The sequence below is a fragment of the Acomys minous genome, assembly GCF_964271855.1.
Source record: "Acomys minous genome assembly, chromosome: 16".
Taxonomy (NCBI): Eukaryota; Metazoa; Chordata; class Mammalia; order Rodentia; family Muridae; genus Acomys; species Acomys minous.
This window is the reverse complement of record NC_140498.1, coordinates 92,801,113-92,815,825: the sequence shown is the minus strand read 5'-3', so window position 1 is coordinate 92,815,825 and position 14,713 is coordinate 92,801,113. Positions and strand designations below refer to the sequence as shown.

The window sequence follows — 14,713 nt, the reverse complement described above, 5'->3', positions numbered from 1 at the left end:
CACTAGCTGTATGCAGCTGCTGCTGGCTTAACAGGGCACACTGTTTTACAGACAACATATACATACATACATATACATATACATATATGTATGTATGTATGTATGCATGCATGCGTGTGTGTGTGTGTGTGTGTGTGTGTGTGTGTGTGTGTGTGTGTGTGTAGAAAGGTGCACCCTGTCTTAGTAGTTTGGGTTTCTATTGCTATGAAGAGACACCATGACTACAGCAGCTCTTTTTTTTTTTAAATTAATTTATTATATATACAGTATCCTTCCTGGGTGCATGCCTGCCCACCAGATGAGGGCGCCAGATCTCATTATAGATGGTTGTGGCACACCACCATGTGGTTGCTGGGAACTGAACTCAGGACATTTGGAATAACAGCCAGTGCTCTTAACCTCTGAGCCATCTCTCCAGTCCCGACCACAGCAACTCTTATAAAAGAAACCATTTACTTGGGGCTGGCTTACAGTTCAGAGGTTTAGTCCATTATCAACACGTCAGAAAACATGGCGGTGTGCAGACATGGCACTGGAGAAGGAGCTGAGAGTCCCACATCTGGATCTGTAGGCAGCAGAAGGAGACCGTGAGACACATTGGGTGTAGCTTGAGCATAGGAGACCTCAAAGCCTGCTCCCCGCACCCCCCGCACCCCCCAGTGACACAGTTCTTCCAACGAGGCCACACCTCCTGATAGTGCCCCTCCCTCTGGGCCAAGCATTCAAACACTTGAGCCTAGGTGAGGCCCAAACCTATTCAAACCACCACAGCCCTGAAATGATTAGCAACACAGTACGGTCAGTGCATAAGCTGGCAACACAGTTATCTATTATTGTTATTAAATAATCCATTTTGATGTTTTGTTTTGAGACAGGGTCCCATGTAACTCAGGTTTGGCCTTAAATTGCTATGCAGCCAACGAAGGTCTTGAACCCCTGACCCTCCCAACGATGGCCTTGAACTCCTGACTCTCTTGTTTTCATCTCTTCCATGCTGGGATCACAGGCCTGCATCGCCTTGTCCAGTGTGCGTGGTACCAGGGATCAAGCTGAAGGTAGGGCTTTAGGCGTACTAGGTGAGCATTCAGTATATGCAGGCATTGTACTCTGCGCTTTTACACGCTGGGCAGTGCAGTCAACCTGTTCATGCCAGCATCACCACACACACACATGATCTGCTGTGCTGTTATGTCACAGCAGCTCCCACAAATGGGATGATGAGAGTGCTCTGTGTCCGTTATCATCTGACCGGTCCATTCTTGATTCAAGCGTCAGGACATGTGGCTGTGTCTGGAGGGCAGACAGACAGGAGAAGGAAAAAGCAGGGGCGGGCGGAAACAATAAGAGAGTCACCCCCAGAGAAGCCTCCGTTGGTTGTCAGTGGCCTCTTCCGTCATGGGGTTCACTGCAGAAGCAACATCTGTCAGTCAAGAGGATGGAGGACCACGGTGATGTGAGTAGATTGTACAGTGTGGAGGACCATCCCATGGTAACCCCTGTGATCCCCACCGTCCGTGTTCACATCCTTGAGTCATCCCCTCCCTTGGAGTGTGGCTGGCATCTGTTCTTGCTTGTAACCAGAAGAATATGCGGCTGTTTCCGGTCTCATACTACATGGGACTGTCATGTCTGTCTTGCTGAGAGAAGCTCCTCCATGCTTGTGCCAGTTGCTCTGGGCTCCACTGACAGACAGGAACCAGCTACAGACAGAGCCTTCAAGGGACTAAATGGTGCTGGCTTCTGCATGGGCTTAAAGCAAGGCCTTCTCAGCCAATGCCAGAGATGAAAACACCTGTTCCACACTGCTTAGCGCTTTGCAGAGAAGCCAGCTATAGTGTAAGATAATGAGAAATTAAAAAAAAATAATTTTAGTGGGGTTTTGTTTATGGTTGGTTTTTTGTTTTGTTTTGTTTTTCTGAGACAGGGTTTCTCTGTGTCCCAGAACTCACTCTGTAGACCAGGCTGGCTTTGAACTCACAGAGATCCACTTGCCTCTGCTGAGGTTAAAGGCGTGTGCCACTGCTGCCCAGCATTTTTAGTGTTTTAAGTTATGAATATATGTGTGGCTATGTCCAGGAGCCAAGGAGGCCAGAAGAGGTGGCAAGGTCCTCTGGAGCTGGAGTTACGGGAGTTTGTGAGCCTCCCATTGTGGGTACTGGGTCAACTGAGCACCTCTGAAGAGCGGCAAGTGCTCTTAACCGGTGAGCGGTCTCTCCAGCTCCAGCACCAGTGCTTTATATGTCAGTGGCCATGATACACCGCACACAGTAACCACCGCAGACAAACCCGACTGATGCTGCCGTCCACCTAATTTGCAGCCGGTGCAGCTCACATCACACGCCACAGTTGCTCTCATTGTATTGGCTTGTATTGTTGGATAGAGGGACACTGGGATAACTCAGAAAACAAAGACTAAACAAGCACTCGGGAGGCAGAGACAGGCGGATCTCTGGAGGGCAGCTGGCCAGCCTAGACTACCAGGCAAAGTGCCAGGCCAAACAGAAAGCTGAAGGCAGGAGGCGACACTCCAGGGACAGACGTGCTTGCTATATCTGTGGGCTTATATGGGAAATGTCCCTCATAGGCTCACGTGTTTGAACACTTGATCCCCAATTGGCGGTGCTGTTAGAAAATGCTATGGAACCTTTTGGGGGTGGAACTTGGCTGGAAGAAATGTATCTATTGGGGTGGGCTTTGGCCTTTTATAGCCTTGATCTACTTCCTGTCCACACCCCACACCCCCATCTCTCTTCTCCCTTTGTATGAACTGATGAAATGTGATCTCTCTGCTTCCTAACCGCCAGGCAGGCCTCACAATCCTGCTACCAAGCCACCTCACCACGAAGGACTCGTCTCTCTGGATCAGTAAACAAAAATACGTTCTTTCACTCCTAACTTGCCTTGGGGTCATGGGATTTCATCACAGCCAAAGATGAGTGACAAATGCCCTCACAAACGCCTCTCAACCTGTGCTCAGTCTCCGGAACCTGTGGTGGGTGTGGTGGGAAAAAAGGGCACTCCTTCAAACTGTACTCTGACCTCCAGATGCACCCTGCCGAGTGTACCTGCACACCACACACACAGACACACACACACACACACACACACACACACACACACACAGACACATACACACAGACACACACACAGAGACACACACAGAGACACACACCCACAGACACACACACACACACACAGACACACACACACACACACACACACACACACACACACACACACTGGGGTTGCAGCTCAGTTGGTTGCACATGTACATCATGCACTATGTCCTGGGGTGGATCCCAGCCCCCAACCACAACAATATAAACAAATTCATTCATTGTTTTGTTGTTGTTGTTGTTTTAAAAAAATATCACTGTGCCCCATGTCTGACTGGCTGTGGGTGTGTGGGAAACTTTTATAGAGATGGAAGGTGCCTGGTAGCAGAGCCTCACTACCCTGTGGCATCATTGCAGCATGTGCCACAGAACTGAGGGGCTCTGAGCTTATGCTCTCAGCTGATTCAACAACTCAATTTTTGCTAAATAATTTTATTCTCAGTATTCTAGTCTCTGCCCTACCCTTCCTCCTAAACCCTAAGGTTGGTGATTTTTTTTTTATTGCATTTCCTTTCCCTCCCAACTTCATGGAGACATAGTTTGCATACAATAAAACACAACACTGTGGGGACATATTTAGATAAGGATACCCTTAGAGACAGGCTTTGCTCTTAAGACTGAGTCTTGCTCTGTTGCCTGGCTCCTTTGCAGGGATTACCCGTTGGCCACACCACAGCTGGTCACTTAGTTACATTTTACAAAGTCACATACTGTAGCTATTCCTGTGCTGGTAAGGAGCTGTAGGCCACAGCTTTACAGAGGACTGAGGTTCTGTTCCCAGCATTTCAGGTGGCTCAAAATGGCCTGTGACACGGGACGCCTCTTCCGGCCTTCGTGGGCACTGCACTTTTATGCACATAACACACACACACACACACACACACACACACACACACACACACACCTAATTTTTAAAAATTAAATTTAAAGTGGTCATAATTTAGAAAACAACATTCTCACTAATCACCCATTGTCTCCTCAACCTTTATTCTTATTTGTAGTCCCACCTTCCTTTGCTTTCATTTCTTCCCTCTTTAAAACAGGCTCTATAAACCCATTTGTCCGGCCTCTTCTCTCTGGCTTCTTTCGCTCATCACGCTAGCTCGAGCATCACCCATGCCATTGCTGGCATCGGCTGCACACTTCTTCCTGCCGAGTGGAATCCTACTTCAAGGACAGGCCACCAGTTTATCTTGCTTTTTCATTTCTAGGTTAATTTGAGATGAGAAGGAATCCCCAGACTGCCTTCTGTGCTGCGTCTTGCTTTAATGCCTATAGTCAGCGTTCACAGTTTTCGTTGTGTGAGCTCTGATCTTTTCTTATTCGTCTTATTTATAGGACCTTGGTGTTGTGTAGTGACTGGGGTGCACTCATTTCTCTTTCGTTTTAGCTCTATGGTTGTTACTGTATCATGGAAAGCTATTGATTATTATTTTTTTGTGCTTTCATCTTATATCTGATTATCTCCTGGGAGTCTTACTGGTTTTAATCTTTTTTTTTAAGTGTGTCTCTTGGAGATTTGTGGCTTGTAGTTCCATCGACTATAAATAATGATTTAGTTCCTTTTTAATTACTTCCGCAACGTCTGAGGAAAAGGAGAAATATGGAAAGAATATTTTTGGGATGCAGGGCTAGAAGAGCAGGAAGGAGGGGATCAAATGCAGCCACCGTGACTCCTTGTGTGGGAGGGAAGAACGAAGCCAGTGGGCATCTTGGAATCTCACTAGGATGTGAGTTCAAGGGAAGAGCCTTGGGAAAGAGTCCAACAAGGACCCATTTCCCACTTCAGAAAATTGTCCAGAATATGCCTCTCTGCCCTAATTTTATCCTCTGCCACAGACATCAGAGGAACTTTAAATGGGGGAGGGGAGGCACTACTATAAAAGAGAAGACTAGCTGGGTAGTGGTGGCGCACGCCTTTAATCCCAGCACTCGGGAGGCAGAGGCAGGCAGAGCTCTGTGAGTTCGAGGCCAGCCTGGTCCACAAAGTGGGTCCAGGACAGTCAAGGCTACACAGAGAAACCCTGTCTCAAAAAAACAAAAAACAAAACAAAATAAAAAAGAGAGAGAAGACTATTCCTGGCGGTCAGTTCTTCCGCTCCCATGCACAGTTTGTTGGGGACTGTGTTGTGTTGTGTTGTCTTTTGTTTTGTTTTGTTGAGATAGCATCTCTCTATGTAGCCCTGACTGTCCTAGAACTCTATGTAGTCCAGGCTTGCCTTGAACTCAGAGAGATCTACCTGTCTCTGCCTTTGGAGAGCTGGGATTGAAGATATGTGATAACTTGCCCAGTTTGGATTTTGTTTTGTTTTGTTTTTTCGAGACAGAGTTTCACTATGTAGCTATGACTGTCCTAGACTCACTTTGTAGACCAGGCTGGCCTCGAACTCACAGAGATCCACTTGCCTCTGCCTCCCGAGTGCTGGGATTAAAGGCGTGCGCCACCATGCCCAGCTACCATGCCTGTTTTATGAGGTGCCAGTATTCAGAATCGGGGCCTCCCGCGTGCTAGGCGAGTGGTGTACCAACTGAACTGCATCCCCCCACTTCCGGAATGTCTTTTAAGGATTAGAAAGGGAATCCAACAGGCGGTGGTTGAATGAGGTTATCGAAAGAATAAAATAATTTCTCGGATAGAACGTCTATCAAAATGTCACCCGTGTCTCTATTCCTATTTTAGGAAGGGAGCCGTTATGAGAACATTGGAGAATTCCTAGCCATCTGAGGTGAAAACCTTTGTGAATATTTGTGCACTAGGTGTAGGCCTAGCCTTGACTAAAGCACATGGTACACGCCCAGGGCAGGATGGGGCTGCCCCTGCAGATACCTGTTCAGGCCACTAGAGAGCGCTTCTGCGTTGGTGAGGCAAAACAGACCAGGCAATGGCGCTTGGGGAGGTCTGGCTAGGAGGAAGCCCCAGGGCTGGAGAAGTATAGGTGTGCATTACAGGGCGTGGGAGGAGTGCGATCCAGAGAAAGCCCTGCGTTTCAAATGGAATAAAAAAAAAAAAGATTATTACTAAGCAAGGAGGTTAAAAATATACAAGGGAGGAGGTGTGGCAAACACAGAAAAGAAAGAATGCTTAAACATTTAAAAATGAAGCAAGTGGGCGCAGTGAGATACCACTTCACACCCGTGAGAATGGCTAGTAGACATCTGAGAACATGGCGTAAGTAATGTAGCTGAGGGCGCGGAGACACTGCAGTCTTGCCTCATCATTGCTGGGAATTTATTTTTTTATTTTATTTATTTATTTATTTAAGATTTATTTATTTATTATGTATACAGTGCTCTGCCTGCATGAATGACAGAAGAGGGCATTAGATCTCATAGATGGTTGTGAGCCACCATGTGGGTGCTGGGAATTGAACCCAGGGCCTCTGGAAGAGCAGTCAGTGCTCTCAACCTCTGAGCCATCTCTCCAGCCCCACCGCTGGGGATTTAAAAAGGCGTGGCCACTGTAAAAAACACCATTGCCGTTCTTCCAAATGTTAAACAGAGACTCAGTGTAAGATCAGCATTTCTACTCCTAGTCGTAAACCCAAAGGACTGAGAAGCCGGGCCAAGTGTGGTGGCACAAATCTTTGCCCTCGATCCCAACACTTGGGGGGGGGCAGAGGCAGGCGAGTCTCTGTGAGTTCAAGGCCAGCCTGGTCTACATAGAGAGTTCCTGGACAGCCCGGACTACACAGAGAGTCCCAGGCCAGCCCGGACTACACAGAGAGTCCCAGGCTAGCCTGGACTACACAGAGAGTCCCAGGCTAGCCTGGACTACACAGAGAGTTCCAGGACAGCCCGGACTACACAGAGAGACCCTGTCTCAAACAAAGAGTGAGAGCAGAGAGTCGAACAGACTCTTGGACGCCAGTGCTCATTCAGGAGGTGGAGGCCTGGAGGTGGCGCTGGTTAAGAATGCCTGCTGTGCCAGGTGTGGTGGCGCACGCCTTTAATCCCAGCACTCGGGAGACAAGAGGCAGGCGGATCGCTGTGAGTTCGAGGCCAGCCTGGACTACAAAGTGAGTCCAGAACAGTCAAGGCTACACAGAGTAACCCTGTCTCGAAAAACCAAAAAAAAAAAAAAAAAAAGAATGCCTGCTGCTCTTCTAGAGGACCAGAGTCATCGGATCCCATGCCCTCTTCTCACCTCTGTTCCCACTGGATCTCTCTCTCTCTCTCTCTCTCTCTCTCTCTCTCTCTCTCTCTCTCGGTCTCGGTCTCTGTCTCTCTCTGTCTCTCTCTCTCTTAAACACAAATGCACAAAGATAAATATTTAAAAAGAGGCCGGGTGTGGTGGCGCACACCTTTAATCCCAGCACTCAGGAGGCAGAGGCTGGCAGATTATTGTGAGTTCGAGGCCAGCCTGGTCTACAAAGTGAGTCCAGGACAGCCAAGGCTACACAGAGAAACCCTGTCTTGAAAAACCAAAAAACAAACAAACAAACAAACAAACAAAAAAAAAAACCCAATGACATAATTTCCAGACTGATGAGAGTTAGCTGCAGCCACTCAGTGGAATACTACACAGCCATAAAAAGTAGTAAGGAGATTCTTTATTTGTTAATATAATTGCCTCTCTATACCGCCTCCTCTTTTTTTGAGTCAGGGTTTCTCTGTTTAGTCCTGGCTGTCTTGGAACTGGCTCTGTAGACCAGGCTGTTCTCAAACTCACAAATCCACCAGCCTCTGCTTCCTAAGTGCTGGGATTAGAGGTGTGCGCCACCACATCCTGGCTCATCCCTACTTTTTGTTTGTTTGGTTGATTTTTTTTGAGGCAGAGTTTCTCTGTATAGACCTGGCTGTCCTGGGCTTGCTTTGCAGACCAGGCTGGCCTCGAACTCACAGAGATCCACCTGCCTCTGCCTCCACAGTGCTGGGACTAAAGGCATGTGCCACCGTGCCCGGCTTTTGTTTTGTTTTTAAATTTTATTTTATTTTACTTTTGTTTGTTTGTGTTTTCTTTTTTGAGACAGGGTTTCTCTGTGTAGCCTTGACTCTCCTTGACTCACTTTGTCAACCAGCTGGCCTGGAACTCACAGAGATCCACCTGCCTCTGCCTCCCAAGTGCTGAGGTTGGATTAAAGGCGTGTGCCACACCGCCAGGCTTAAATTTATTTTTTTATTCACTTTACATCCCAATCGTAGCCCCCCCCCCCATCTTCCCTTCCCTACCCCTCAGAAAAGGGGAGGACCCACCAACAGCACACCCCAGCACATCAAGTTGAATCAGGATTGAGTGCGTCCTATTCCATGGTGGCCTGGCAAGGCAGCCCCGCCCCCCCCCCGCCCCCTGCCCCCTGCCCCCCCCCCCCCCCCGTGCGCCCCGGAGAACTGACAGAAAAGCCGACAACAGAGTCCATGTCTGAGACAGCCTCCTCCCCTTCCTACGTGACCCACAGGAAGACCAAGCTGCCCATTGGCTACATCTCTGTAGGGGTGTAGGTCCTGTCCATGCAGGGTCCTTGGTTGGTCCTCCAGTCTCTGCAAGGCCTCCTGGGTCTGGGTTAGTTGGCTCTGTTGTTCTTCTTGTGGAGCTCCTGTCCCCTCTGGGTCCTTTTATCCTTCTCCCGACTTTTCCAGAAGGCTCCCTGCACTCTGCCCAATGTTTGGTTCAGCATCTGGTTCGATCCGCTGCTGGGTGGAGCCCCTCAGAGGACAGAGAGACTCTCAGGTATAGAAAGATATGATTGAAGAAATCGATACATCAGTCAGAGAAAATGCGAGATGGAACCATCTGGGAGTTTCCCTGAATTAAACTACCTTATAGAAAGAAAACCGAAGAACTAGTAGAGGGAAATTGGATAACATTCAGTTGCCACAATACTTGCCACTAGATGTGTGAGACCCTGGAACACCCACTGACACACCTGGAAAAGTTAGAGGTTCTGGGTAGAGACTCTGCCATTTACCCCGCCCCCATCAGAAACCTCAGGGTGCTTGTGGGGTGCCATTTTCATATGGAAGGTTGGCAGCAGCACACGTCCCACCGCTTGGCACTGTTTGGGCAACATCTGGAGTAGAACAGACACATGAGTGTTTAAAACAATGTTCTTTTTAGTGCACAAGCTTGAGTGCATAAGGAGTGTTTGTGATCTGCCTTGCTATTCTCCCTCCCCCCCTCCTTTTTTTTTTTTTTTTTTTAGTTTTTTCAAGACAGGGTTTCTCTGTGTAACAGCTCTGGCTGTCCTGGAACTCGCTTTGTAGACCAGGCTGGCCTTGAACTCACGAAGATCCGCCTGTCTCTGCTTCCCAAGTGCTGGGATTAAAGGCGTGCGCCACCGCCGCTGCTGCCACCACCACGCGCAGCTGGTATTCTTTTTTTTTTCCCCACAGTAACCGTTTCTCAGCCATGCTGGCTGTGGAGGCCAACCAAAGGGGTCCAAGTCCTAGAGCCTAAGAACCACGCAGAGGTCACTTACGTGATCAAAGAGATGCTGTAGGTATGATTAAATTAAGAATCTTGAGATGGAAGAAATACCTGGGTAAGCCCAGTGTGACAGAACGGCAGGGAGAGAAGGGGATTTGACAAGTGTTGGGGAGAGAGGGAGGAGAAGAAAAAAGGAGGGACAAGAAGATGAGAGAATGCTGCATTTGCTAATTTGGTGAATTTTAGTGTTTTTAAAATGTATTATTGTTTTGCAAGATTGAGTTATTTTTAGTTTATATGCACGGATGTTTTCCCTGTATGTATATGTACCACTTATGTGCAGTGTCTGCAGAGGCCAGAAGAGGGCGCCAGATCCTCTGAGACTTAAACTACGGGAGGGGGAGAGGGAGCAGTGGGGGTGGGGGGGGGGTAGGGGGAATCTGGGGGACGGTTGTGAGTCAAAATGTGGGCACTGGGAATCAAACCTGGGTCTTCTGGAAGAGCAGGCAGTGCCCTTAAATGCCCAATCAGTTTTACAGCCCCAAGCCTGTTGATTTTGAAGACAGAGAAAGAAGCCTCGGGCTGTCAAGATATTTAAATTTGTCCCGTGGGAAGCACATGGTAGAAGGAGAGAACCAACACCCACAAGCTGTCCTCTGACCTCCGCGCATGCCCACACATGTTCACATAAAGACATTTGCAATACGACTTAAAAGGAGCCGTGAATCAAAGAACATGGGTGGCTTCTAAAAGCGGAAAAGGCCAGGAAATGGATTCTTCCAGAATGAATCCGTCAACAAGCAATAGCGGTGCCTGCCAGTCTTCAGACATCCAGAACCTAAAAGAATAATTAAAAAAAAAAAAAAAGCATGTAGTGGAACATCCCTGTAATCCCAGCACTCAGGGAGGCAGAGAGGCAGAGTTCAGGACAGCCAAGGCTACACAGAGAAACCCTGTCTTGAAAAGCCAAAAAGAAGAAGAGGAAGAGGAGGAGGAGGAGGAAGAGGAGGAGGAGGAGGAGGAGGAGGAGGAGGAGGAGGAGGAGGAGGAAAAGGAGGGAGGAAAATCACAAGGAGCCGGGCACGGTGGCGCACGCCTTTAATCCCAGCACCAGGGAGGCAGAGGCAGGCACTTCTCTTTAAGTTTGAGGCCAGCCTGGTCTACAAAGTGAGTCCAGGACAGCCAAAGCTACAGAGAAAACCCTGTCTCAAAACAAACAAACAAACAAAAAACCAAAAAAGAATTAAGATGCTAAATTGGTGGTCTTTTTTTGTTTTTTCAAGACAGGGTCTCTGTGTTAGCCTTGGCTGTCCAGGCTGCCCTGGAACTCACAGTGATCCGCCTGCCTCTGCCTCCCGAGTGCTGGGATTAAAGGTGTGTGCCACCACACCCAGCTCTGTTTCTTAGCTGGCTTTTGTTGACACCTTCCAGTAAGTACGAACTCACTGTAGGCTTACTAAGAGCCAGGCACTGTGCAGGCTATGGAGGATGGATGCTTGGAGCAAGATGACCATGGGCCTAGAGTGTAGGTGGGCATGGGAGAGGGTTTAAAAACAAATATGAGGTTGAGGAGAAAGGTGGAATTCAGGTTTATTAAAAATTACTGTTATGTGCAGACTTAAGATGAACAGATTCCATCATAACCCCAGGCCTGGGGGGTGTTTTTCTTTTTGGATCTTGGCCAAGGCACAGAAGGCAGACCACAGTCAGTGTGTGCTTTTCATCAGCCGGGACAGATAGACGTTCATCTTGTCTCTGTCATGTACAGTTTTCTAGTTTATCGTCAGTAATAATTATGCTAAGTATCCAGAAAAAGAAGAGCTGGGCCACTGCAGGGATTAATGACATTTTTTTTCTCTAGTTGCCCTCAGAGAAAAGTTGATGTGAGTCTTATATGCTTGAGCATCTTGGAGTGTAATGAATTGGGGGTTGTGACACTATCCTGAAGCCAGCAGGCTGAAGGAAAATTTCATTTTTTATTATTATTATTATTATTATTATTATTATTATTATTATTATTATTATTATTATTATTATTATTATTATTTGAGACACAGTCTCACCTCATAGTACCAACCAGCCTGCAACTTGCCATGGACACCCGGCTGATCTCAAACTCCCAGTGATCTGCTTGCTTCTGCCTCCCAAGTGCTGGGATTAAAGGCATGCACCACCACCCCAGGCAGGATTGTGTATTATAGTTTATAACATTCGAGTGTGTGTGTGTGTGTGTGTGTGTGTGTGTGTGTGTGTGTGTGTGTGTGTATGGGAGAGACAGAGACAGAGAGTCTGTCTGTCTGATGTTGACCTTAGGTGGGGTCTTTCTCACTTGCTTCTCACTCTCAGTGGTTCAGTCAGTTCCTTGCATGGGAGCCCCACCCACTGCCTGCCTCTGCCTCCCCAGGGCTGGGATGACAGGCACAGGCTGCTGCCCCTGGGTCTCCAGCACTGATGGAGGTGGTCCTTCTGCTTTCGTGACAAATATTTTTCCAATTGAGCCATCTCCCCAGCTTTCCTCTTAGCCTGGCCTAGAACTCACCATGTGCCCCTGGCTGACCTCAAAATTATGGCACTGCGTTTGCTTTCCCTTCCGGCATCCTGGGGTTACAGGTGTGAGCCAGGCCCAGATGCCAAAAGCATTTCTAAAGAAACATAATTAACTGAACTGTCTGGGCATCAAAGAAAATTAGCTATAATCAAGTAGTAGAGCAGCCAGTTGCCACTTAATTATGTTTTGAAAATGTATCTTTTTTTGCTGGAAGTTTTATCAAGAAGGAAAACGTAGATTCAAAACCACCCACGTAAATCTAGACAAGGCATTTGCAAAGTGTCAGGCTCAGCGTGAAGGTTTAAGATTGCCATCAGAGTTGGAGGCTGTGGAACTCACCTGTAATCCCAGCACTCAGGAGGCAGAAGCTGGCAGATCTCTGTGAATTCAAGGCTAGCCTGGTCTACAAAGTGAGTCGAGGACAGTCAAGTCTACACAGAGAAACCATGTTCAAAAAGCCAAAGCAACCAAGCAAACAAAATTGTCATCAGAGTTAAAATTTAAAAAAATGTATTTTTGTTAGTTTGTAAGCTCTACTGGTTTAAATGAATTACATTTAATGTACTCAGTGGGAATTTTCATATCACAGGGGTGAAACAGGTAGCTCTCAGCCCAAGAAGAATTTTTTCTACTAGAGGGCATTTGCAGTAGGTGGAGCCCAGGGGACTTTTTAGGGCCGTGTAACTATTTTATATGGCATTATTAGGTGGCTATACACTATTATACATTGTCCAAAACCCATGAGACAGGGTTAAACATAGAATAACTCTAGAATAAGTTTTACCCAAGATATGTGACCCCAAAGAAATAGAAGTGTACCCACATATTTCTGACCACATTATTCCACAGCCAAAGTGTGAAGCTCATGTGCAAACTGTGGACTTTCCACCATCAGCTGCAATGTTCCACTGTGGTGGAGCATGTCACCGAGGGGTGGGGCAGGTATGAGAGAGCCCTCTCTCGGCAGCTTCTGCCGTGAACCTAGATCTTCTCTTAAACGTTAACCTGTAATCCTAGCACTTGGGGAGGCAGAGGCAGTTCGAGGCCAGCCTGGTCTACAAAGTGAGTCCAGGGCAGCCAAGGCTATACAGGGAGACCCTGTCTCGAGAAAACAAACAGCAGCAGCAACAACAAAAAGTTGTCTAACGATGCCTTGCCTCCCAACAGTTGTGTCTATTGACACAAGACCTGCTCAAGATTAGGCCTGTCCGCATCTTGTCATGGGTCAGGGACGGCTTCTGAGGCCCTGCTCTTCTTTGAGAACCTAAAGCAGCTAAGAGCGGCGGAAGGAAGACACTTCCTCCTCCCTGAGTCTCTGCAGGAAGTTAATGCTCCCTGGGGGAAGGAGACATCCTCTTCAGTGGTGTAGCAATTTCTCCCCGAGGATCTTGATACAAACCAAACCAAACCAAACCCTAATAAAGAGGCTGATGAGACGGCTCAGTAGTTATGTGCCCTAGCTGCTTTTGCAGGTTTGGTTGGGATGAGGTGCCCCTCATAGTCGTAGGCATTTGAATATTTGGTGGCATTTGGTGGCACTGTTTGGGGAGGATTGGGAAGCGTGGCCTTGTGGGAAGAGTCTTGTCATTCAAGGTGGGCGTTAAGAGTTAAAGGACTCAGCCGGGTGTGGTGACACATGCCTTTCATCCCAGCACTCGGGAGGCAGAGGCAGTCGGATTGATGTGAGTTCAAGGCCAGCCTGGTCTATAAAGTTAGTCAAGGACAGCCAAGGCTACACAGAGAAACCCTGTCTCGGAAAAAAAAAAAAAGTTAAAGGACTCTCACCATTTTGAGTTCTCTGTTTCATGTTTGCCATTGAAGATGTGAGCTCTAGCCAGGTATAGTGGTGCACACCGTTAATCCCAGCACTCGGGAGGCAGAGGCAGGTGGATCGCTGTGAGTTTGAGGAGGTCTACAGAATGAGTTCCAGGACATCCAGGGGGGAGGAGGGGGAGGAGGAGGAAAAAGAAGAAAAAGAGGAGGAGGAGGAGGAGGAGGAGGAGGAGGAGGCGTCAGTGGTGTCAGCAGCAGCAGCAGCTGTCGTCCTGTTCTGGCCGCCATATTTCCCAGCCATGTTGGCTCCTTTCCCCTCTGGAACAATAAGCTCAAATAACTTTTTTCTCTAAGTTGTTTCTGGTGATGGCATTTAATCACAGCAATAGAAAATTAACTAATACACTGCTTTTGCATAGGACGTGGGCTCAGTTACCAGCTTTTCTTGAAAAGCCTCCATTCCAAGCCCAGGTGCTGCTTCTCCTTCCTTTGCTGTCTTGACTTTTTACACCTGTGTCCGTTTCTTTTACACGTGTGTGTGTGTGTGTGTGTGTGTGTGTGTGTGTGTGTGTGTGTGTCTTGTCTATCTGTGGACCCTGTGCAGGTTGTTGTACAGGCCGGAAGAGGTCATCTTATCCTTTGGAACCAGAATTACAGGAAGTTGTGAAGGGTTTGAAGTGGGTGCTGGGAAGCAAACCAAGGTCCCTTGGAAGAGCCGCTGAGTCACCTCTCCAGCTTTTACTGTTGTGTTAGACACTGTTTTGAACTTGCTTTCTTGTATGCAATTCTCGGTTACATAATTAATGTAGAGAAGCCTAGCAGCCACGGAGTGGACAGAGCCGTTAGCAAGCACTAAATTCCTTTTCAGAGATTGCTCCTTCACAAGCCAGTTTACACCGCCTCTTCACAAAA

The 14,713-nt window shown here is 47.8% G+C and overlaps 1 long non-coding RNA gene across 1 annotated transcript; it reads right to left on the bottom strand.

The window, feature by feature from the left end:
- Window positions 1-274: 274 nt before the first annotated feature.
- On the bottom strand, window positions 275-14,345 carry LOC311586799. The gene is made up of 4 exons (XR_014775663.1): window positions 14,238-14,345; window positions 8,538-9,124; window positions 5,944-6,096; window positions 275-565 (listed from the first exon to the last, which is right to left on the bottom strand). It is a non-coding gene; the product is annotated as an uncharacterized lncRNA (long non-coding RNA).
- Between the last annotated feature and the right edge of the window lie 368 nt (window positions 14,346-14,713).